Source organism: Parasteatoda tepidariorum, chromosome 11 (assembly GCF_982258835.1).
Source record: "Parasteatoda tepidariorum strain Cologne lab strain chromosome 11, Ptep-v5.0, whole genome shotgun sequence".
Classification (NCBI taxonomy): Eukaryota; Metazoa; Arthropoda; class Arachnida; order Araneae; family Theridiidae; genus Parasteatoda; species Parasteatoda tepidariorum.
The window spans coordinates 58,897,360-58,922,295 of NC_141765.1; the positions used below are offsets into that span (position 1 = coordinate 58,897,360).

Below are 24,936 nucleotides of genomic sequence, written 5' to 3' on the forward strand. Positions count from 1 at the left end.
CAGGGATATATTGAAAAGCTGATATATTGCTTGTGAATATATTTTTGACTAATTTAGGATATTTGATTGCCTGAATCTATTTTTTTTATAAATAGAGCCACACGTTTTATTATTTACTGTTGATAAATAATTTTAAAATATGTCTGCATAAAAGCAAAATTTAGAGTGATCTTCAACAGAAAATTAAATACAACTAATTAAAAAAAATTCTAATTGCATATCTTTTTATTTATTTATTTTTTTTTGAAGTAGAAAACTTTGTCACACACCAAATTATCATGCACCTCCATTAATGTTTGATACCAGCTAAGTATAAATGTTTCCCTAGAGCTAATTTAAATCATTTTATGAATTTGAAATTTATTTGAAGTATTAATTCATTCCTAGATTTTTTTAGAAAAAGAAGTGTTAAAATTTTGTAATAGTTATTGATGGTAAATTGACTGATTAAAGAATAATTGAAGAGATGCTACTTTAATGATGAAACAATAAAAGAGTACAGAATGACTTAAAATTGATTATATGTTTTGAGTCCTTAAAATAAGATAAACTTTCAAAGTATGCAATTTTGGTTCATGCCATATCATTATGCTTAGTTAATTGCTTAATATATTGACTAAATTAAGTCTTTGCTTATTAATAGTTGAAAATCTTCTCATAGATTCGAAACTATAGATCATTGAATTACCTAAGAATCTTTTAAAAAGTAGATTTTTTGTGGATCAAGCATATTGTCTGAAACATATATTAACAGCTTCTGGACCACAACTGACTATTGTGGAAATACTTTACTTTTTTATATTAGCATATATTAAAATTAGTCTAATGATCATTATTGATACTCATTTACCAAATATAAAGTTATGATAGACATGTTCTTTTTTAGAATCCTCCTAGTATGGTCCTAACTTCCCAAAAAGAAGGTGACCATATAGATATTTCACAGCTTAAAGAATAAAAAGTTCTTTTTAATCATTACAAAAAACTTTTTTTTTAAGACTAACACTTCCAGTACTGCACCTTTTTCGTAACAATATTGTGATCGTGAGAGATTAACCTTTTCAACTTTTTACAGATTTTCTTCTGAGTATACTAAAAGAAGCAAGTGATATTCCCACCTTCCAATAAGGTGACATAAGTCACTGAACGGCCAAGAATTTTTTCCTTTTTCCGCAATCCCTTCCTTACAAAAGAAAAGGGGTGCTCCTTAAGGGATCCCAGTCTACTTCTATTCACCTGTTACCGAATTTTATTCCTTCCTCATAAGGTTGTTGCCCCAGACTGAACTCTTTTCAAGAAGCAACTACTGATGAATATTGTCAAGAGAATTTAATCTTAAAGTGTCTCTTTTCAAAGATTGAGTAAATGGATGGAACAAGATGGAAAAGACAATTTAATTGAAGAGAAGAATGTGAACGTAAGAGCTAATTTCGGTAATACTGGTTTGATAAATAAATATCACGTCTTTTGTAGGTGAAGAATGGTATTTTATTGAAACAATAGCTTAAACGTATGTTTAAGTGTTTTTAGAGTTATAAGTCAAATATATTATTTCTTTCGCACCTTCTCTCACTCACATTTAAGGTAGGGTAATTAATAACTATGAATGTTAATAGTTATAAATTACCTTACATTAAATGTGAGTGAGGGGTATTTTTACAAAACCAAAGGTATTTAACTTATGATTGGGGAAAAAGGATGGCTGTCACTTTCAAGCACATTTATAGTTTGAATCAAATCAAGAACGGGACAGAGTTAGCTTAAGGGATACAGAACTAGCTTACGACTCAAGGGATCCACGTTTGAAAATTGGCTTTGGTAAATGTTTTCGTGCATTGCTGTTGAATTATGCTGAGGACAGTGCTAAAAGGAATGATCACACGCTGATGATGCATTTGATTTAATTTTGTTGTCGTTTAAGCTAACTGTGAGATAAATTTGTATTCCGTATATGTGGTTTCATTTCAGTAAGAATAATCCTGCACGAAATAACGTTTATACCATTGTTTGGCTGAGAAGTTATTTTTATTTTTGAATTCGGTACGAAAATAGTTTTTTAAGTGTTTTAAGTTTTTTTAAAGAAAATAGTTTTTTAAGTGTTCGTTAAGAGAAAAATATTCACACTTTCCTTTTTCAATTGAAAATATAAATTGTAAAAGTGATCAGTATAAAGCATGATTTAAGATTATGTCGATGGAACTGACTTATTATTAATTTTTAAAAAGTTCTATAAAATTTAATAAAAAAATTCTGTTTTTTTCGCCATCACGTTTAAGATATTTGCTAACAATTTCTGAATCTTTTTTGAAATATTCGCTTTTAAAGTTGCTCTGTGTACGTTTTTTCAATTTCTTCACTTTTAAAAAAAAATATTTTCCTCCCAAATATAGAGATCCATTCTATCTGATTTTTCATATTAATAATTTTTCTTTCATTATTTTCAATTCGATGTAATTTTTATCACAAAAATATGAACAATACCCGGAAACAGGTGAGAAACATACACAATTTAGCCTATATTCGTAAAACTGAAATACTATTTCAAAATATTCATTGAAAATTATACAAAACATGCATTAATTGACCTAATAAAATTTCAAATACAAAATTTTCTTAAATATTTCATTTTATATTATTTCTTTGATTAAAAATATATGCATATGAAATAAATGTGAGTGAAACTGTTGGATGATATATTTAACGCTTTATGTTGTTATAGGCATCATGAAAAAAAATCGATACTGAGGTGATATTCTAAAAAAATTAATTTAAAAACTACTTTGAGCTTTTGTTAACTAAGAATCAATTCCAATGGCCAATTTATTAGTACTAACTATTATTTTTGCAAAATTATGCACAATATATTCCATAAATAAATATACTCCTTCATTTTACGTTCGTTTACTTTAATTTTATTATTTCTTTTTGCGTATATCTTGATTCAAAAATAAATAAAAATGAAATTAAAACAATTCTTCGTGTAATCAAAAAGTCCTTTTTCAAAAGCTATCAGATATATTTTAACTGTCATATGAATGTAAAAGTTATTAAAAACTTTGCATCTTAATTTATGTAATAAATATCTAAACAACCACAGTTTTCATATCACCTAATGCAAGGATTTTTTTTAAATTTTAGAAACTAAATTTTCAAAAATATCTCTCACATAACATTTCAACAGTACAACTTTTTATTGATAAATAAACTTTAGTTACATTGTTATTCTTCAGAAACTATGAGACTGATAATTTAAGATATACATTTTAGTTTTCCAATAAAATTTAAAGAAAATATTTTAATCAGTGTAAAAATTGTTATACTTTTCAATTTACTAAATGTTCGAACATTAAAAATTTAGTAAATAAAAATCAGTTATAATTTTGAGAAAAAAAAATTGTTTTTCCACAGAAAGATAAAAACCAATCCTATTTTAGTATAAGTAGTTATTTTTGAAAATTACTTCTAAGTTTGATTTTGTTACAAATTTTGTTTTTGCAACTCGTGTAATTCCTGAAATTCAAAAACCTTCTTTTAATAGTAATAATAATAAGATCAATAATAATAACAATTATAATAATATTCCTTATTATTATTTATTTACTTATTTATAGATAATATTATCTTATTATATTACTTATAACTTTGCATAGTTTCATTTCTTTTCAACAAACGCGAATACAGTATGAGTTCAAAGGGCAATCTTCGTTAGTAAGATTAAATTTTATGAGTTATCTTTGACATTATCGATAATAAAATTCGAAAAATAATAGTTATTTTATTCTACTGAAATTCCAAATTTATTGTATTTCTTACCTAGCGCAAACAAATATGATGAGTAATGCAATCTTTGTCAAGCAGAAAATGTATTGATCAACAAAATGACTTGAATAATTAAAACACTATCGCAATTTTTTCTCCAAGTGATATATATTGCATTTTTACTTCCTGTGGTTTATTTGGATAATTAAAAATTTCTATAATAATTATTCTTTTTCAACTTATTTTTGAATAAATTTGATAGATACTTTTTATTATGCTTAGAACAACAAGCGTCTGATTTGATTGATAACGTATTAATTAAAAAATGACAGAAATTTACAAAATTCTGTACCTATTAAAGCAATACTTGATGAAGTCTTACAGAATATAATTTTTTAGCAAAAATAAAATAAGCCTTTATAGCAAAAAAGCAACAAGAAAACACTTATAAATTTAGATAATGTATTCATAATTTCATTACTTTTTTTAAAAATTATTGAAGAAAAAATACACATAAATCTTTATTATCTTTTCCTGAATATAGGAAATTAAGTGAATCAATTATTTCAAATCAGTTTTTACAATCAAAATTCTCTTTTATTCATAAAATATAGTTTAGGTAGCTCAAAAAATTATCCATATATTTGATTAAAAAAATCCATATATTGTTTGTAACTACATATTTTACTTATATATTGTTTCCATATGGGTATTTATAGCAATATATAATTTATTCTGATGATATTTTTAAAACAGAATACAAAAAAGAAATCTATTTAAGCAGAGCAAAATCTTCAAAATTTTCAAAATCATGCGATTTTTTATAGAAATTAAAATTTGTAAGGAAATAAAACTTTGCCAATCGAAAAAAGTTTTTAAATTTGCCGATGGAAGAAATGAATGAAAATTTGCATATTTATTTGAAAAAAATATATTGATTTAAGAAAATGACTTTTCGAGTTTTTGACAAAACACTTGGAAGAAAATTCATGAAATCTAATACTTATTGTAGACAGTTATGTGTTGGGTACAAAAGTTCTCTTACGAGTAATTTATTAAATGTGGACTGAATTTTATTTCATTTTATAAATTATGCTATTTTAAACTTTCTTTAATTTTTAAATATGTTAAATTAGTTTTAATGTTTTTAGGATGTATGCGAAATGGTTTGTTTTTTGTGACCTTTCTTTTTGGATAGACGTTACGTCAACAAACGTAAGGTAAGAGACATGCAATTAAACTCAATCTTTTCAATAATGTTTTTCATTATCTAGCATGAGCGAAATGTTTAAATTTAATCTAATTTTTTTTTATATGGAATTGTTTTCAACTTCACTGTAAGAAATTCTGTCGAAATTACGATAAAAAGTACTGGCACTCTGGTTGTCGGTACGTTTTACATTTAAATCCATTTTTACCGTGAAATTATAAGCAATGATAAATCTGATATACTTACTATAAAACCACTGAGTATGCCAGTAATTAAATAAATATCATTGTAAAACTTACGGTAAATATGTATTTTAAGAAAAATTAGATTTTACGGATGCTGCACTTAGGATCCCAGTACTTTTTATCGTAATTTGATCCGAAATTCTTTACAGTGTAGCAAATGATTTTAGAATGATTTGGATTTTTCAAACTCAAGAGCTTCAGAAATTAAAGATGACTAGAAGAAGACGCAGAGTTGATAAAAATTAAAACTTAAATATTGTTAGAAGTTTTGAATCATTATGAACCCTATTATCGTGCAAATTAATTATTCTTAAATTTCATAACACAATACTATGAACATTAAACGAAAACATAAATCAACTTAACACCTCATCAAATTTTAATAATGTAATAACGTACAATGGTTTTGTACATGGTACCTATAATATGATTTAACCCTCAGTTTATATTTTCATGAATGAGGGGTATTTGAATCGATTTTTTAAAAAGAAAATGAATTCCCTTAATTCGAAATAATCAGAATTAATAAATTTTTTTAATATATAAGTTGCATAGTTTTGAGTGCTTAAATCAGAAACAAGATTTTTATTTTGATTGCCTAGCAGATTAATTTGTAAACTTAACATAATAGAAAAATTTAACTACGAGTAGCTACGGCAAAAATATGTTCCAACCATGTTGGATATGTTCCAACCATGCTTGAAATGTCTAAAAATAGTCTTAAACAATTGTTCATAAAAACTATAATATAGTAAAAATTTACTGAATTTTTATATGTAACCACGTTGAAGCATATTATAGTGTAATTTAATTCTTCTTAAACTCAATTGAATGATTTTAAGGCTTAACTTAAACTGAAAAAAATTTCTGTTTCAGTTTAAGTTAAACGTTAGAATCTTGGTCATTTTGTATGATTCTTCGATTTATTTGATTGCACGATTCACAATTATTTACACAATATTATGATTTAATGTGAAATTATGTTGCATCATGAAGACGTCATTATATTTTATATTGCTTAAATGTATTTTTAAAAATAAAACTGCTAACTAAAGCTCGAAGAAGAAAAATATTAAAGAAACTAAGTTTAGTTTTTATAAAAAATATGGTAACAGAATAGATACTTAACATTTCAGAAAGAAGACTGGATAGTGAAGAAAAGATAAGGCAATGAAGAACTATAAAGAAAATTTAATTAAGCACAACATATTTGATTTTAGTTGGTAAAAAGAAGAATTCAATAATTTAACCATTTATACCTTAAGTTAATTTTTTTACCATGTTATAAACAATGCCTGGCTAGATTCAAGTCTAAACTGAGTTGGTTATTCAACCTGCTTGCATCTATTTTGGATTTTTGAAGTTGCAGATTTTTAATCTGAAGGTAGGTTTTAAACTAATAATAATTGGTTTAAGAATGCAATAAAAAAATTCAAGGAGTGTTTGATTCTCTCATTTTATTATCGATGGAAGTCATTTCTGAAATATCTGGAATAATAATTGAGTAAAAAATTAAAATATATTACATTAAAGCAATTAGTACAAAAGTGAGTGGAATACTTTTTCTATTATTTCTTGTTTACTTAAATCTTACAAATGCGACTGGCTTTCAAATTGTACATTATTATATTTATACAAGCATGAATTCGTGCCTTTTCTTCAAAGCTTTCAGAACAGTAAAGAATGCATATACCATGTGTATTTTCTTCGCTCCCTTGTCCAAAGTTTAACTTAAAGGAATGAAAGAAAAATTAAATTAAAAGCATATTTTCGTAGCTCCGCTTGTTATATTGTTCAATATTCTAAGTTATACATTAAGAAATAGTTGTGCAAATGCAATTAATTATATATTTTTATAAAGAAAGTTGGAGTGCTTAATTTAATTGACAAGTAACAAATAAAAAGTGTTATTCCACGCCGAAGTTATACAAGGCAGATTATTAAGTATCTTAAATGAAGTAAAAGAAATCTTGAGGAACGAAATTTCTGAATCTAATAAAACCAGCATATTTTAATAACATGGAAGGAGGGTCTTGAAGTCACGAACACTCCTCAAAAAAAGTTCCCCGAATAACTTTACCTGTAATTGGGCTATTTCTGCTGAATAATTAGACTTTTCTGTAATCAGACTTCGTCATGAATATTTAACCCATGAAAGAATGCCGAATCCTCGTTTCTTATTAACATAGTTGATCAAACACCTACAAAGTTGTATTTTTATTTATTAAAAGTATTTTTCCTTCATATTTCTATTCGGCAACAGAAAAGGAGTACACAAATTTTCTAAATAAACATGACATATTTTATCCACTTATTTGAATTTCCTATCTCATCATTTTCAACTGCTTTTTTCTGAGCTGAGTTGTATTTATTTATTTATTTATTTAGCCTTCTAAATGCAATTATTTTATGAAAGTTGGTTATTAAAGCTAAAATTAATTTAACTTAGGTAGATGATAAGAAGATCATCAAATACATATATATATATATATATATATATATATATATATATATATATATATATATATATATATATATATATATATATATATATATATATATATATATATATATATATATATATATATATATATATATATATATATATATATATATATATATATATATATATATATATATATATATTTAAACGCAAATAACTGACTTTATAGGACTCTTAATAGTTTCGCTAAACACAAAAAGTTTGCATAATACAACTGAAATTGACATATTTTATTGACCTGCCAGCTTTTCTAAAAACAAAAAAAGAGCTTCAATTCATAAACAGCAGTTAATTTATTTTAGTTCTTATAGGTAAAGTACTTAAAGTATTAACCTTTTTCTTATTATAAGAACAAATGTAATTTTTTGCTTCATCATATTTAAGTTCACTTTATACACTTAAATAAAAATCAGTTGAACCCTAATATTGATATTTTCGACCACATATAGCGTAACTTAAATAATAAGTTTAGTTGAATACGCTCCTGATGAATATTATCGTGTAATCAAGTTTAAAAAGTCCTATTATGTGGTTCATCTAAGAGCCAAATTGCAGCCCATTTAATCAATATTATGGTTCTACACACTCTAAAATGTCTAACGTTGTATATTTGATTTGTATATGAACCAGTGCTAAACAAGTGTCCATTTTCAAAGTGCAAATTTGCAGAGCATGAAAAAATGATTTCAAATAAAAAAAATTTACTCCATATCTACTTTTCCAAAAATAACTCTTATTTTTCGTAATTGTAATCTCATAATGTTACCTATTGAAATTATTTTTGTTACAAGTCAACATAGAGCATTTTAAGTCATTATAGTGCATATAATACAGGGTTGGCAAGATTTTCCCGCAGGTGGAAAAAACCATGGTAAATACCGGTTAAAACCGTCCTGGCAAAAACAGGTTTTTGCCAAGCAAATTGGCAAAAGGTGGCAAAAACCTATATTTTCCAAGATGAGAGGACAAAAACACATTTTTGATGCAAAATTATTCCTAAAATTGAAATATATACTATAAATATAAATAATTACAAAAATTAACAAAATTATTATTCCATAATTAAATCATAATGTAATAATATATCATTTTAGTAGTTTAAAACATTATTGATTGAAAAATTTTTGATTATTCTCTTTTTTCCAGTGAAATGAACTTATTTTAAATTAATATAACTATAATTTAAAGCATAAAATATCTATCAACATGTGTAGTTAATTATTGTACAAATAATAATTTTTTATAATAAATAATAATAATAATATTATACAAATAATATTTATTTATCTGTAAAAAAGCATTTACTTAAGGATTCTAAAATGAAAAGAGGTCAAAAACTTTCAATCTTTTAAAACTTATTACCCTTATATTAATTATTAATATGTTAAAAATAATTTTTTCATGTAATGTATCAAAATTATTATTCCTTATGATTGATTTAAATTTGTTTCAAGTATTTTGTAATAATATTTAATCAGCAATTTAAATAATTTGGTTTTTGCCGGTTTTTACCAGTTTTTGCCGGTTTTTACCAGGTTTTTGCCACTGTCCTGGCAAAAACCCCTTTTTGCCGGCAAAAACTCCAACCCTGATATAATAAGTTAAATAATTCAGAATATACGGTCAATCACCTTATGAATAGAATGAAAAGTATTATTATTTAATTTTTCAGATATAAACTTTCAGAACATATCTCTATATATTGTATGATGTGCTTGACAATAAAAAATATATTAATCAAATGATGATTAATAAATAATGAACAGCTAAAAAACAAACAATAATAAACAAAGCATAAAAAAAAAAACTTTTTTTTTTCTTTTTGCATTTTCGGGTGGTAAATCCTTTGCTCTAATTTTTGAAAAGTTTTGCTCTAATTTTTGAATATAACATTCAAGTTGTTTGGAAGCCATCTGAAATTTACTGAGTGAATTAAATCTTAGAATTTGACAGCTTTTTTTATTTTTCTGAGGGATTTCAAAAACTAATGTCAAAAGTATTTTTGAATAAATCGATTGTTTAGAGCTGTCTATTCATTAGATTAATTACTAACGTCAGCTTTCATTGTTAGAATCTTTTTTAATTGCTTACATTTAATATTAGTTCTTGATATGGTATTTGATATTTTATTTTGAAAAGAAAAGATCTTTTTGAAATCCTTTATTTTTGTTGTTACCAGTATTTTGAAATCACTAAGGCTTTCTTCCGGTTCAAGATAGATTTCTGAAATTCCTGTTGTATATTTCTAAATTTAAAAATTTCTAGATTTAGGTGGAGTTTCTATTACAGAAAGTTAATGTTTTTAGAACTTTCCTTTTTTTATGGATTTTAGTTATTAAAATATGTATTAGACTTTTCAAATCCATAAAACGTTTTTTTCATAAAACTACAAAAAAAGATATGAATCATTCGTAAAAATTTTTAAAAATATTGAAAATTTAGTAAATATGTTTTTTAAGTAATTTTCATTTTTAAGCAATTTTCCTTTTTTAGTTTTTTATTATTTTGAAATAAAGGTTGGTCAAATTAGCTTCATAAAAATCAAACTAATAATATAACAGGAAAAGAAATGATTATTTTATAAATTAATGCCATCAAAAAAAGCTTTTTTTTTTGTAAAATGGGTACCGTGAAGCCTTAAACAAAAATCTAATTTCACTGTTATTTTAAAACATTTAAATCTTAGTGAAAATAATAAAAATAATAAAGAATCTGTAGTCCGTTTTATTCGCCTATCTGCTTATGCACCGTAAAAGAGGTTTCTCGAAATAGATCAAAAATGTGCAAAAATAGCTCCGAAATTGAAGCAGATACTCATTTTTAGCAAAACATATTTAAAGGGTGAATTGTGGGTGAGAGATGTTTGTCGGCTGCAGCAGAATTCGAACCATGAACCTGCAGTTTCTACGTAGAATGCCATAACTACTCTAGTCCAGAGAAAGTTAGGAAGCTACATATAGCTGCCGGCACATTGACATATCACTGTCTACTTCCAGTTCAATAGGACAAAAGTTGCAATTTACAAAACATCATCCTAATAGTTTAGTCAGGAGATCACCAATTTTAATTTCGTGTTTTACTTCTTTCGCTGGCAGGAATACTCTGGTTAGCCCACTAACCAGGGTAGCCTCACTTGCCTGGATTTCGAATCAATCCGGCCGAAGACTCCCCGTGTAGTAAATGGTGACTGGTGCACATTAAATTTGTCTGCTCACAAGGTCCTCCATGTTCCCATAACAAATAAATACCTCTGAGAGTACTGGATTGGAGATCGATCGTTCTCTGGCTCAAGTCAAAATTACTATCTGTGTACGAATGAATGGATGTATGAATGGGTCCACTCATTAAACGGGTGTGCCGCATGAGTGTGGCCAAAGTCGAATTCCTGGACATAGATGCCGCCACTGGAAAACAAGAACAATGGCCCACTCTCTGCTGTAACAGCCGACGTCAACAACAACTTCTTCTTTCGTTATGTCTTAAAAATTTTTAAGCGAATGGAATATATGTCACGATGTGTCATTACGGTGGCCACTATCTTAAGCTTCTCAACTCTTCCTGAGTTGAGGTGTACAACTATGGTGGTTAGAGAACTCTTCTATGAACCCGGAGGTCCTTGGTTCGGATCCTGCTGTCAACCAATGAACATCTCTCTCACACATTTCACCCTTCTGCAATCTTCTCAAAAATGAATATACGCTGCTTCAATTTTGAATGGATGGTGCTTTAAAATTCAACAATTATTTGTTTAAGAGCTATTTTGATAAATTTTTACTCAATTTTCAGATACCCATTTTCTTAGAATGGGTAAAAATAATGCATAAATATTGTATGATCTAAAATTACAAAAGCTCAAAAGTGAGACATAAAATTCTTGTCTTAAGCAAGTGCAGGTTCTATTATTTTAATTGAAAATTTAACATTTTTAGTTTTTAATTAAAACAATCTAATTTAGTTCAATCTTATTTAATTTAATCTAACTTTTAGTTATCTAATTTTAAGTTTCTTATGAAATTTCTGAAATACTCTCTTTAAACTATTAAATTGTATTAAAAAAATATTAGATTATTATAAAAATAAGAAAAATTAAATTATTATTAAAAATATAAAGAAAAGTTTTCACCACATTTGAAATTTAATAAATATTTTTTGCATGCTTAACACTTCCTGGTACTTAACACTTAGCTATTGAAAACTATATCTCGAAAATCACGAAAAAAAAATTCACTAGTCTTTTGCAAACAGAAAAACTGACTCTTTTAAAATAAATTTTGAAGGAAAATGAATGTTATTATTTATTTATAGTATTTTTTATGATGAACATATTTTTCATGTCGATTTAAATACCACTAACGTAAAAACATACATATTACGCAGTCTTATTTATTTCGCTTAATCAGACATATTAAATAAGTAAGATGCGGTAAGTTGCGTTCTTCTGTTTACTTTTCCTATCTCTTTATAATTTAAAAAAATATATTGAATGCTCTCAAAATAAATTGATGGAAAAACTGAAAGCGTGCTTCATAATAACTCCATACATTGTTTAATTCTTGATGCAATAAGTTAAATAATTTGCCTTAGTTATTTTTTAAGTGTTGCATATAAATAAAGCAAATTTTTTTGTAAAAAAGTAAGATAATTATAACTATATTTTGAATATTCTATTAGATATTGATATCTTTGTCATATTTTTAATGTAATTGTAACGGGTATTAATGGAGCAAGATTTTTCTTATAAAATCAACACCGACTCTATTTTATTGTGTATTCCAAATTAGCTCCATTAAATTTAATGTTTCTCATTAGCTTCGATCAAACAATTAGCAAATATTTCAAAATGAAGGGAAGTTTTTCATTTATAATAAAAATTGAATGTTAACAACGTTTATAAGTTTATAAATATTTAAAAATAAATTCTCTAAATTGTGCTTTCTAAATGGGGACAAATAAAAGAAAAAGAACTGTATGTATGATTAAGGACTGAAAATGTCAAATATATTCTCAATATTTTCCGAGAACTATTTCAAAATTCCTAAAAAGGAATATATGATAAACTAAAATAAATTATGCATAAGTATTTATTATCTAATGAATAATATTTGTTATCAAATTAAATAAAAATGTTGCAAAAATATCAATTATATTAATCGAATTAATATACTTAAATCATATTTTCAAAACGCACTCTGTGTTTTTTTTTTAAATATTGGAATATATAGCTATAATATATGTATAGCTATAATATATCTAGGTATGTAATATTGGAATATATAGCTATTATGTATAACTATAATTTTTCTAGGTAACTGCTAGAATTGTACTATTTTATAATGTAGTAATTGATGATATAAAAGGGCTGGAAGAGTATGAATAAATAATTATACATTTCATAGCATAATAAAATTTTATTCTTTTTAATCATCTTAATTTGACTGAATTCCATTTGATTTATTTCAAATACTGTTTGCAATCAGAAATGCGTATTTCTAAATTATACTATGCAATTACAAAGAAAAATGAGGACTTCCTTTAAAATATAGTATTTCAGACTAGATTATGAATTCTGATTACTTCAAACATGGGAAATAAATTTTTATCTGATTTATTTAACACAACAATTTTGGATTTGAACATTTGTAAGAATTTATTTGGTTATAAATTTTGCTTAGTAAAATATCATGTTGCTCTTAAAGAAATTAGAAACTCAATAATTAGAGTTGATGACGCATATGCAGTTAAAGTTTAAAAGTTTCGTCGAGAGATCTAACGTTAAAACTCTTTATTTTCAGGGCAACTTGACGACAATAGGAGAAGAAAATGGTGTATGAAACAAAAGTTTCCAGAAATTAAGAAAAATGACCTACGAAAAATGTGGAGAAACAAGAGAATACGGTAAAATTTTAAAGCAATTCTTTGATTATACCCCATCTTCAGGTAGGAATTAAGAAGAAAACGATAATTCTTAAGAACTGTGAATGATGATCAAACTGTTTAAAGTGGTGTTTGCACTTAGCTAATGGAACACCCTGTTCTTCATTAAAAATGTATCGCTCTTCTGACTTCTAGGCAAAACCACGAAGAAGTTGGCCAAGTTGCGTTGCTACCAGTCTATTTTAGAATTGTTTCTTAGATGATATATATATATATGCAAGCGGATTCATCATTAAAAACTAAGCTCCAAGGCTTTTAAAAATGAATTCTGCTAATACAATGCTGAATTTTAAATGTTATTCTTGAAATTATTCCCGTCATTCGAGGAAACGCCTAAAGGGGAAAAAACTTTTCATATTATAATTGCTTATGAAATGTGATACAGCGGTTCAACAAAGACTGGAAGCAGAATTTTATATCTGTTTAATCTTTAGACATTGCCAGTTCTGTCACATGTCTAAAACAATCGCAAGCGCATGTGTATTAAGTTGAGAGCTTCAAAAAAATTAGGAGAACTAGAGAGAAAGATAGAAAGAATGTAGGAGAGAGAAAGTAAGATAGAAATCGGTCGGATTACTTCATTTTCTCTTTTCAAGGGATACTGGCTTGATTGCATTGACAGTCTTTTCAGAATAATACAGATAAAAGCAGAGTAGAAATAGTTGGAAGTTAATTACATAGCAGAAATTACTCGGACGTGCATCGTATTTGGAAAAGGAAATGTAAAGAAAATTGCTTTTTGCCGCTTTTCAGGCGTTAGAAATGTAAACATTTATAGTAACTACTTCGTATATAAATTAAGAAGTACTAGGTATGTTACCATGCTGATTAACCAGTCATTGCTTATTTGCTTACTTCAATTCTCCTATAATCGCTATTCGAAATAAATAAACGAATATTTAGATTTATTCCTGAATAATAATTATTGAAATCATTTCTATAAAATAAGAATAAAGAACATTTTTTTTACTAAAATTTGCATGCCAAGTAATGTCATTTATTTCCGATGACAAAGAAGGTCTTATTAAAGCTTATAACAAAAGCTCAATTCTAATAATTTTTCTCTACTTTATTTTTGACAATAAGATGGCTTCAACGCCATTGAGGGTGTGCTTATAAGATGATAGTCTAAACATACTTCTCATTTTAAATGTGTTCATTTGTTGAAGCTCAAAATAGAATAAAAGTTTTAATATCTTTGACGCATGGTTATGTTTGTTATTTTAATTAAAATAATTTAAATTTATTTGGAATGAAAAACACACGAACAAATATTTCAAAGTGAAGAAATACTTTGTTTTCGAGGAATAAATTAAAATTTAAAATGCAAAAATTCTCTTTATGAAAGGTTATAGTAACCAGGAAAATAATTGATTTTGAAGCACAAAATTTTAAGGTGAAACAAGGCTGTATTGCTTAAATCGTTATAACCCCAGGTACATGCGTGCCTAATAGCGAAGAAAAGTTAATAACTATTCAGAACCTAAGCGAGATGGTTCAGGGGTTACAGGCTCTGTGCCGACTTCGTGGATTGATGTTCAAACCACAGTGGCGATTTGAAGCCCGCCTAGCTTCAGATCGATGCATAACAGCTAGTATTAGAAGTAAAAGCGACTTGTGCGCAATACTGTTTCCATTGACGAAAAAAATGCCGTTGGTCAATTAATTATGGAAATTTTATCTCCGTGGTTTACAACTAGCTGTTAAAGAATTTTTTTTTTATTCGAAAATTAAAATTACTAATTTTATTTGAATGTATGCAAACAGAGAATTCTCTTCAAAATAAAATGTAATTAAAATTTCTTATTTTTTAAAATTTCATTTAACATTATTTTTTTATTTAATTTTTCGCCTAATTTTTTTTTTAATTTTCTGAACGAATGAGCTCACAAACATAAAAATTGTTTTAAATGGAACTTGAACTTTTTTTTAAAAAAAAATTATTTAATATAAAATAATTTATTGCATCAAAATTAAAACCTTAGCCTTAAGCACTTTGTAGAAAAATTGCAACTACAAAGGCTTTGAATTATCTTACAAATAAATATCTATGCATAAATTATTGTAATAAATATTATAGTAATTTATGTATAATTGTACATAAATTAAAATAAATAACATAATAAATAATTTTTGTATACTTAACTAATTAAATAATCCAGAGAACATTAGAGTAGGTTACTAAAACATTGTTTACAACTAACAACGCAAATAAATGAAAATAAAAAGGAAAAAAAAACAGCTCGAAAGCAACTGAAAGTTTTGCAGTAGGTCACAAAATTTTATTATACTTTTATCTAATACCCTTTCTGAAAGCTCTACGTCTACATTGCATGGGAATGCGTTACTTTTTTCTCACCTACGAACGCCTAGGTATTATGCTAATACTTCATCCCTGAACATTTGACCCGCATTGGTACTGAACCTAGGTCATTGGCCAAGTGAACGAATATGGAACAAAAGAAACCCTCGGCCTTTACCGATTCAAATTTAACCCATCGTCTTCACCCCTTTTGATACAACTTCCCCCTTGTTATAGTTTCGTAGGAAATCCAGTTCTGTTATTGGTCGTAGGGATATATGAGTTGAATTGTTGTACACGACGGTTTTCACCGTAAAAGAGAGTGGAATAAAAAAAAATATGAAGAAAAAAAAAGTTTTCTATGGCGCGCGTTTTTAAATGCAAGATGGACGGAAGTTGAAAAGTAGACCACGCAACACGTGAAAGATTTTTTTTTTAACTTTGCAAAACATTTTTCGGCATCTTGTAACAGTTTGCTTGTAAAATTTGGAGTGATGAAAGCACTAATACGACTATTAATAATATTATTGGATATATTGATTGTGTTATTATGAAAATGGTGATTTTGTTTACATTCCTAAATGGATTTATTGTGATACGTTCCTTTTCTTAATTAAGGATACTTTAATCAGTTTCATGGGATTATTATCAAGTCCTTTAATCACCGGTAGGTTTTATTGTTATGATTTAAGTTACAAAGATCTTAAAAAATTAGTTTTTTACAGGAATTATAATGAACTGCGCTGCACGATACATATTTGATTTATTTATCTTTGATTCTTTTATATTTATTTTAAAATTATTTCCTTTTTGCTTGGACTCTGAATGAAACATTAGATTTATATCATTTTATTATTTCATTTTATTTTTTTAAGTTGTACTTCTAAACTATAATTTTGTTCACTAGTTGCTTTTTCTATATATTATGTTTAATATTCCATTATGATTTCAATTCATTTATTGCCTTTATTGCTTGAATTATATTTTTGTTTTTATTTCAATTTTATTATAGTTCTTTCCTTATTTCTTTTTTAATTTTGTTTACTTGTTTATGTTTAATAAGGAGTGAATAAGAGTTTAACAGATGTTATGAGAGTTTTTAAACCAATTTAGATTTCCAAAATACCCCACATCCGGTTCATTTTTCAGGGTTAGAGGGACAACAGGGCAGTCCCTCTTAACACTACTTAAATAATTTGAAAGCCAAAAAATTTATTCAAGAACTGCCGTCATGTTTTATTCAAAAATTGCCGTCAGAATTTTTGTCAATGTACGCATGTCCGAAATGAAGCTAATTCTTTATCTTTAAAAAAATATTATCATGCTATAATAATTGGCAAACTATTACTATTTTAAGGGTTTAAATTATGATCGAAAATAAGTGGGATAATTTCTATCCCTACTCTCCTGAAAAGCATAAAACATTTAAACGGGCCAAAACATGCATATTATTATTTTTATTAAAAGTACTGTGAAAATTATAACAATGCAAACTACGTGAAAACTATACTGAAAGTTTCGCTTTGCAAACTATTTCAAGGATATTTGGCATCCAATAATAATTCAAATAAATACACTTTGTGCTTTGACTGAAACATATACTCAAGTTTAAATATGCACTATACAATAATAATTAGAAATTCAACTCTTACAAAGTTTGCTTTAATTTTTAGAAAGCTTAGTTACTTTAACATTTCGTTATAATTTCTTAAATAAATCAAAAATACTTCGCACAACAAATTTGTGGATCTTGTTTTCTTCATCGAAACTTTAATTATCTATGTTTAGAAATAAAATTCTACTGTGAAAATACATTTCATTTTAACTCAGAAATATGGAGAAACTTTTCAGTTATATACAATGAAAACAAATTCAAATTTGTTTACTCTCTTTTCATTATCTTCTTAATAAAAAAGATAAAGAAAATAGTTTTTTGCTTGAATTAACAAACATTATACAGCAAAACAAAATTAAAAAAATTTTTGTAACAGGAGGAAAGGCTTAGCGCCTTCTTTGATTGATGATACATTCAGCATAGAAATAGAAAAACTTTAAAAAACCTTATTTATGTTACTATTTTTTGCGTTGCTTTCTAGAAAAAAAAACTGTTTTTGATAAATTAAAAACATAATTTTTAAACATGCGCAATAATCAAAGCATCCTATTAAAATTAATTAATTTCGATGTTTTGCATTTGCCTGTTACAAAGTGTTTATGACACTATTTACTTTTTCTTTTACGTCATTTTAAAATTTAATTTTTCCATCATGTTTTTCAAATGCTTAATTGTATTAATTTTAATTTCGAGGATAAAGGAAAAAGCACAAATGTACATTATATTATCTTTAAAACAAAATCTAAAATCTTGAAGGATCAAGATTAAAAATTGTGATCAAAACTAAGAAGTGATTCACATAGTATTACAATGGTCACTGCAGCGCCAACAAACTTTGAATTTCAGGTAATAGCTTTAGCATATTTTCTGCAATATAAGTTTTCAGAATTATTAGAGGGTAACTTTAAATATGCTAATTAGTTAGTATGAAGATGGCATTTTAGAGTAAGAAAAATAATTCCAAGGAACGACATGTTGTTGTATAGTGTGCCAAGGAAAAAAAAACAGATTACCTTGAATGACTTTTGATCTAATGAAAGGATCCTCACGTTCTTGGGCCCATTATTAATGGTTCAAAAGAGTGGCCTCAAACATGGCAATTAATTAGCGCAGATGATATTTAAAGTTAAGAAATCAGGCAAAAAAAAACGTCTTTCTCTGAAAAAACACACCTTTTTCTTCCACAGATTATGAATTATGACCCCCAAAATGTAAGGGATAGCTGCAATTGGAAAATATGTTCCAACTAGCTTGGTAGGGAGAACGGTAATAAGTCTGGTTTAATTATAATATAAATGGTCTTTTTAACATTAATTTTACTTCTTGCGTATTTCACCGAATCTCAAAAACGTTTATAAGAGTATAAAGAAATTGTCAAGCAATTATGGAATTCAATTAAACAAAAATATTTCCACTCACAAATAATTTCAAATAAATATTTATTATTTTCTTAAAAATTCAATTTAATAAAAGAGAGAAAAATTTTGATTTTAAGGCAAACAAATTACGCACGAAACTATGTTTTTAATACAAAATTTGATCGAAATCGGTCGAATAGTTTCTGAGAAATCTAATTTCAGAAAGTACGTTTTGTGTTTAATTTCGTAAATAAAATATCGCCTGTATTAACTAATAAGCACACTTGGAGTCACCCTCTCATACCATTCAGATTGAGTCCTTGTACGTGAAGATCTGTTCAGAGGATTAAAAGTCCACTGTGAACTTCTATGTGCAGTTGCAAAATAATATTGTTAATACTTAAGTAGAAACTTGTAAAAAAAAGGTGTTTTAAAGGTGAAAAAATAAAATTTTAAAATTTTCTTTTATTTTTTGTTAACGTGTTTTATTTTCAGAATTTCCATCCAAGTTGATAATATATTAAAAATTATACGGTTTTTACTATTTTGACGTTAAATTTTGTTCTGTACTGTTTCAATAAACCAACATTAGGCATAAACAAACAGATGCCTTCGTGTGCTAATGTAGATACATGTGGGGGTGGGACAGGTGTGGACATGTCCACATTGGCTACAGTCAAATTTCAATGGAAGAAATTGGTTACAAAAATAAAAAAATTTTTGTTTATTATTTTCTAAATTAGAATGATTTTGTAGAATGACATATCTTTACAATTAGTTTTCTTCTCAATCTCTAGCAAAATATTTAGCAGAAAACATTTATATTTATCCACTTTACAGAGGCTTTAAGAACTTTTAAAGGAGTTGTCCTAACAAATTTGATAAGAGAATTTAATTCAAAATCGAATTAAAGAACGAAACTATGTTATCATTATATTTATTTTTGTCTTACATTAAATTAAAATAGAACCTTAGTAAACGGTCAAGTCTTCTCTTTTGTAAATTGCTTGCATTGCTCCAGTGAGAGAAATCACTCTAAGCAATGCATTTTATGTGCTGTACATTCGGACCATTTCCCTTTCAAGTTAATACGTCTGTAAAATTAATTCAACATGGACTATGTTCTGTGATTTCGAAGAAATCAAATTGAATAATGATTTTCAAATGTACAGATTTGTTCTAAATGTCCTTCCTGTAAAAAAATAAGTTAAAAAAAAATGTTCCGTAAAGAAGTAAAATGTTCAATTACAAATTAGTATTTTAGTTATAATATGCCATCGTTTATTCTTCCATCTAGGCTCAAATTAAAATTAACTTTATTTTGTGACTTTTGATATATCTTTCTGAGTTTAAACGATGACTTAATAACTTATCAAGTCTGTCCTCACTTGCCTCATATCTTGTCCACAGTAACCCAGTATAGTGGGGTTAGGAGGACGAAAAAAAAACTTAAAAAAAAAATATATATTATGGAAAAACTAAAAACTTTTGTACTTACATGTATAAACCAATAAGCAGGTAAACATCCAAATTATTGCTAACAAAATACTTCCCGATTTGAAAGTTATATTTATAGTGGTTTTTGAAAAATTTGTAAAATATGTCTACATTAAATAACTCCTTCCCCCTACGCAGATAACTTTTAATTCAAAATAGATTTAGAAGTTTTTGAGATGTCGTAACAAGCCTTGGATCATAATACAATTACTACTTGTTCTTTCTCAATATATAATTATAATTTTACACATATTTTTTAAAAAAATATATTCTGTCAAAATTTCAGACTTAATGCTTAATTTTTTTTCCAGATACCTTCTTAATATAGTGTTAAATTTTGAAACAATGTTAGAAGCACTACCCTATATGTTATAATAATTAAAGCAAAACGTAAATCAGATAAATAGTTTCTTATAACAATTGCAAAGGATTTTGCTCACCAATATATTCGTTGCTGTACCGCCCCCAAAATTTTATTTCGGAAAATAGTTTTAATTCATGTTATTTTACAAATACAAATTTTCAGAAGTTCAGGAATATTTATTTTGGCTACTATTAAAAGTGAATGTTAGCAATGAGCACAATATACTGTATTTATTTAGAAAAATCATATTATGTATTGTGCAAAATGTAAAATCTGGTTAAAATTAAAAATAAAATTATATTACAAAATTTCTCTATTAGTCAGAGCAATTGTGTACCCAGATTGTTTTGAATTCAAAACATTTATGCGCTTAGAGGTTTTATGGATGTCGTAACAAACTATGGATCATAAAACTATAAGTGCTTGTTCTTTCACACAATATAATTATAATTTAATACGTATTTGAAAAGATATTAAACTAGCAAAATTTCAGATTTTGTTTATTCTCTTTTAAAGCAACTTTAATGTTAACAAGTTATAAAAGTGTGTTGACATCAAAATGCACTATTTGCTCCATATACTTATTTTATCTCTTTATCCTTGTGAAAGATGAATAATACTTATATATCCGTTCATAACTTCAAACTCAAGTCAATAAAACATATTTTACACAATTAGGAAAAAATGTTCGAAAACAGATAATAAAGTTTGAAAGGTAGAGTACCCCTAAGGCCTTAAATGACTGCCTTGTGTTGATGCTTTATCTTAAGCTTGTTATTTAGAACTTTGAAGTAATGTTCTTAGATGGCGTATAACATGATAGAGACTTATGATAAGTACATGCGCAGTAATCTCCGTGGAGCGTATGCAGGATGCTAAATATTCTGCTACGTGATTCTTCACAGTCGAAGAGATATTGAAGAACTTTTCCTTTTTATCATCTTTAATTTAATGATAATAAGTTTTAATAGATGCTCTAATTTTCTTAAGTGTGTATATCAAAGAGTAAACATCTTTAAGGCATCAAAAGTAAGGAAAATGTTGATAAATTATTTTATTGCCAGTTAATGATAAGAATATCGTTTTCTTAATGAAAATAAAATCTTCTTTAGAAATATATTTTCTTAAGATTGAATTAAAAGGAAAGAATAATTCGTCACCCATAAAAATGCTGCCACGATTAAGCACTCAGAATTTTCAAAATAAGTTTCTCGATTATTTGAAGCAACATGAAAGAAGTTTTCCTGTTTATCTCTTTCAAAACATTTCCTTAGAGCGAAGCTAATAGTAGCAGTAATTATCTTTATAGGCGTCAGAGATTACTAAAACTACAAGAAATTCGAAGGATTTGGGCCATCGATAAGTTTTATCGGCTAATGATTGGCGCTCTCTTCTTGATAATATTTAAATAATCTTAAGAAAGTCTGCCAGATAAATGAACGCAATTTAATGACGCCGCACAAAGATTTCCATCATTTTAAAAGAATATATCTTTATTTTTTTTTTCAATTTTCTACCTGACTGAATTTTATCAAGTTGTTTTAAATTGAATATTAAAGTAAATTAACAATCATTGAATATAATTCTTAAAAAAGAAACAGATAAAATGCAATAACTAAATTTAAGAATATATTATAATCAAGCTTAAATCATAGATTAAAAGATAACGACTGCAATATATAAATTTAGTTAATAGATTTTTAATACTAAAAATAAATAAAATAAAATAAAACACAAGAAATATAAATCTTGGTCTTCATTACAAGAACACTAAACTTAACTTTGGAGCTTAAATAAAAAATACATTTGCTCAGCATCACTTTTATTTTATTTTATTTTATTTTATTTTATTTTATTTTATTTTATTTTATTTTATTTTATTTTATTTTATTTTATTTTATTTTACTTTATTTTATTTGCATTCACTTGTTTTTTTTCGAGCAAGAAAGAGATCGAAAAAATTGTAGGCAAAACAGTTGAGAACTAATACACCTGAACTTTTTTACCAACTTTTAACCAGTAAACAATAAATTATTAATCAATTATTTTTAAAGTTATTTTGGAAACTGTAATGAATTTTGTGTTTGTTAATTAAAGAGGTAGTAGATTGAAGAATTCAGATTATTAAAAAAAAACTTTACAAAAGTTTTCTTATTCAGCTTGGGTAATAATTAAATTTCATTTAGTTGCTCAAAAAATTCTTGTTTTTTCTGTTAAAATCGATCGGGTTTTGAAAATAGAAAGTCATAATTTGTAGAATATAAGTTACGGATTGGTAAAATATAGTGCAGCTGAAAGTGATTTAGGTCAGTTAGTTCATTCTTATTTAGCAAAAATTCAGCAATTTTGCTTCAAAAATTAATTAATTTTAATTAATGCTAGCTATATAGATCCAACTCCAAACTCATAAACCATAATAAATATAAGAGTGTGCCTATGCATGATAGGAGAAAGGTTGTAGTGTGGACATCTCACAAATTATCAAAAAACCAAATTTAATATAATTTTTCACTCGTGAAGTATTTTTTAGCAATGCAATTTGGTTTGCACTTGAAGTTACCAAGTTTTTCCATTATATTTTTGTTCAAAACCAAAAGGATGTTTTTATCCAAACTAGCCCGACTACATGAGCTAGTGTGGGCAAGCTGGGGGGTTAGTGTTAAAAAACTTGACAGCTTATTAAGTAGCCATTTATTACAACTGAGCCAAAAAAATGAAAACCAAAATTAAATACTAATTTGTAATAGTTCATTTTACTATACTAAAAACGACATTTTGACCGCAAATGAGTACACTTGAAATTATTCAACTTGATTTCCTTAATAGCACTGAACCAGTTTTAAGTTAAATCAATTTTAATAACCACTGTATCAACTTGACGATGAAATGGTATGAATGGACACACAAGGAGTGCATGGCTTAGTGATATTGTTGACGCAATGTAAACAATTTGCAAAAGAGATGACGGGACCATTCACTGAGGTTCCGTAACGTAAGGCAAAATAAAAATATCTAGATTAAAAACTTTCATAATTTTTAATTTACCTATACTGATTTATATTCTTTTAACAAACATAATAAAACATCTTCTTTAGAATTTCTTAGAACTACTAATAAGTGAATTAATATGAAGGTTCTGCTAAATGCTTTGCTTGAGATTGAAAAGAACATTTTAAAAATTATATCAATCTACAGATTCATTCAAATTTAGAAAATAATTGATATCAAATTTTTTATTTTTGCAATTAATTCACATTCCTTCTACTAAAAGTTGAATGGGCCAATGTTTGCATATCTACATCAGCTCCACCTCCATCTGTTTACACTAGCCTCACGAAGACATTTGTTTGTTTATGCCTGATGCTGGCTAATTGAAATTACATAGAGCAAAATTTAATATGAAAATAGGTAAAAAAAACCACAGAATCCATAGCATATTACAATCTTTGGTTGAAATTTTGAAAATAAAATAAGTTGAAAGTGTAAAGAAAAATTTTAAAAGTTATTTTTTTCACCTTAAAAGTCTTCTTTTTCAAATTTCTATTAAAATATTCCCAGTATGACTATGCAACTGCAGATGAATAAATAAATCAATGCTACCAATTTACAATATCTCACGGAGGAAATTATTCTACCAATAAATAAAAAAAGTTATTAAAGGTGTCCATATTAGCCCCCTCTCCACTATAATGTTAGAAAATGCTTAAATTTCAAATCAAAGGCTCTGCTCAAGATAAATCTCAAGTTTCTGATAATTCCTTCTTTTGGTGTGTAGGAAATAGTGCAATCTAAATGTCAGTGTTTTTAACAACAAAGTATAAAATAAATAAATGTAAAGTATTGCGTAATTTTTAAAGGGTAAACGTCGTAATAACGAAGGGTAACAACGTAAGGGTAACAACGAAGGATATAGAAATATGGAATCAAGCAAACTAAAGAAAAAAAAGAAAAGCCAAAGGAATGAAAACAAAGCTTTTACTATTTGATACCTTTTACTTTAGTTAATATCTTCTTGATACTGAAAATTATTAGAAAAAGGAGTAAAAATTATTAAAAAAGTTTTACGTTTACTATGTAATTAAATAAGAATTAATGAATCATGGTGTATTATATTATTATTTACGGCAGGGTCTTACAACAGAAAAATAT

The 24,936-nt window shown here is 26.5% G+C and overlaps 1 protein-coding gene and 2 long non-coding RNA genes across 12 annotated transcripts in view; 2 read left to right on the forward strand and 1 right to left on the reverse strand.

Annotated features, from left to right (window-relative positions):
* Positions 1–6,942, forward strand: part of LOC139427123 (uncharacterized) — a 78,173-nt gene extending 71,231 nt beyond the window's left edge. The window contains exons 3-5 of the long non-coding RNA XR_011638271.2: positions 1,076–1,417; positions 4,911–4,979; positions 6,351–6,942. This is a non-coding gene — a long non-coding RNA (uncharacterized LOC139427123). The remainder of the gene's footprint in view (positions 1–1,075; positions 1,418–4,910; positions 4,980–6,350) is intronic.
* The window catches only part of LOC107450919 (uncharacterized), a 653,937-nt gene that overhangs the window by 552,222 nt on the left and 76,779 nt on the right, over positions 1–24,936 (reverse strand). The window lies entirely within an intron of this gene.
* The window catches only part of LOC139427143 (uncharacterized), a 199,362-nt gene continuing 187,935 nt past the window's right edge, over positions 13,510–24,936 (forward strand). The window contains exon 1 of one of the 2 annotated variants that reach the window (XR_015430479.1): positions 13,510–13,612. This is a non-coding gene — a long non-coding RNA (uncharacterized LOC139427143). Of the gene's footprint in view, positions 13,613–15,700; positions 16,621–24,936 lie in introns of those variants that run through there. The other variant, XR_015430481.1, reaches the window with a different exon arrangement.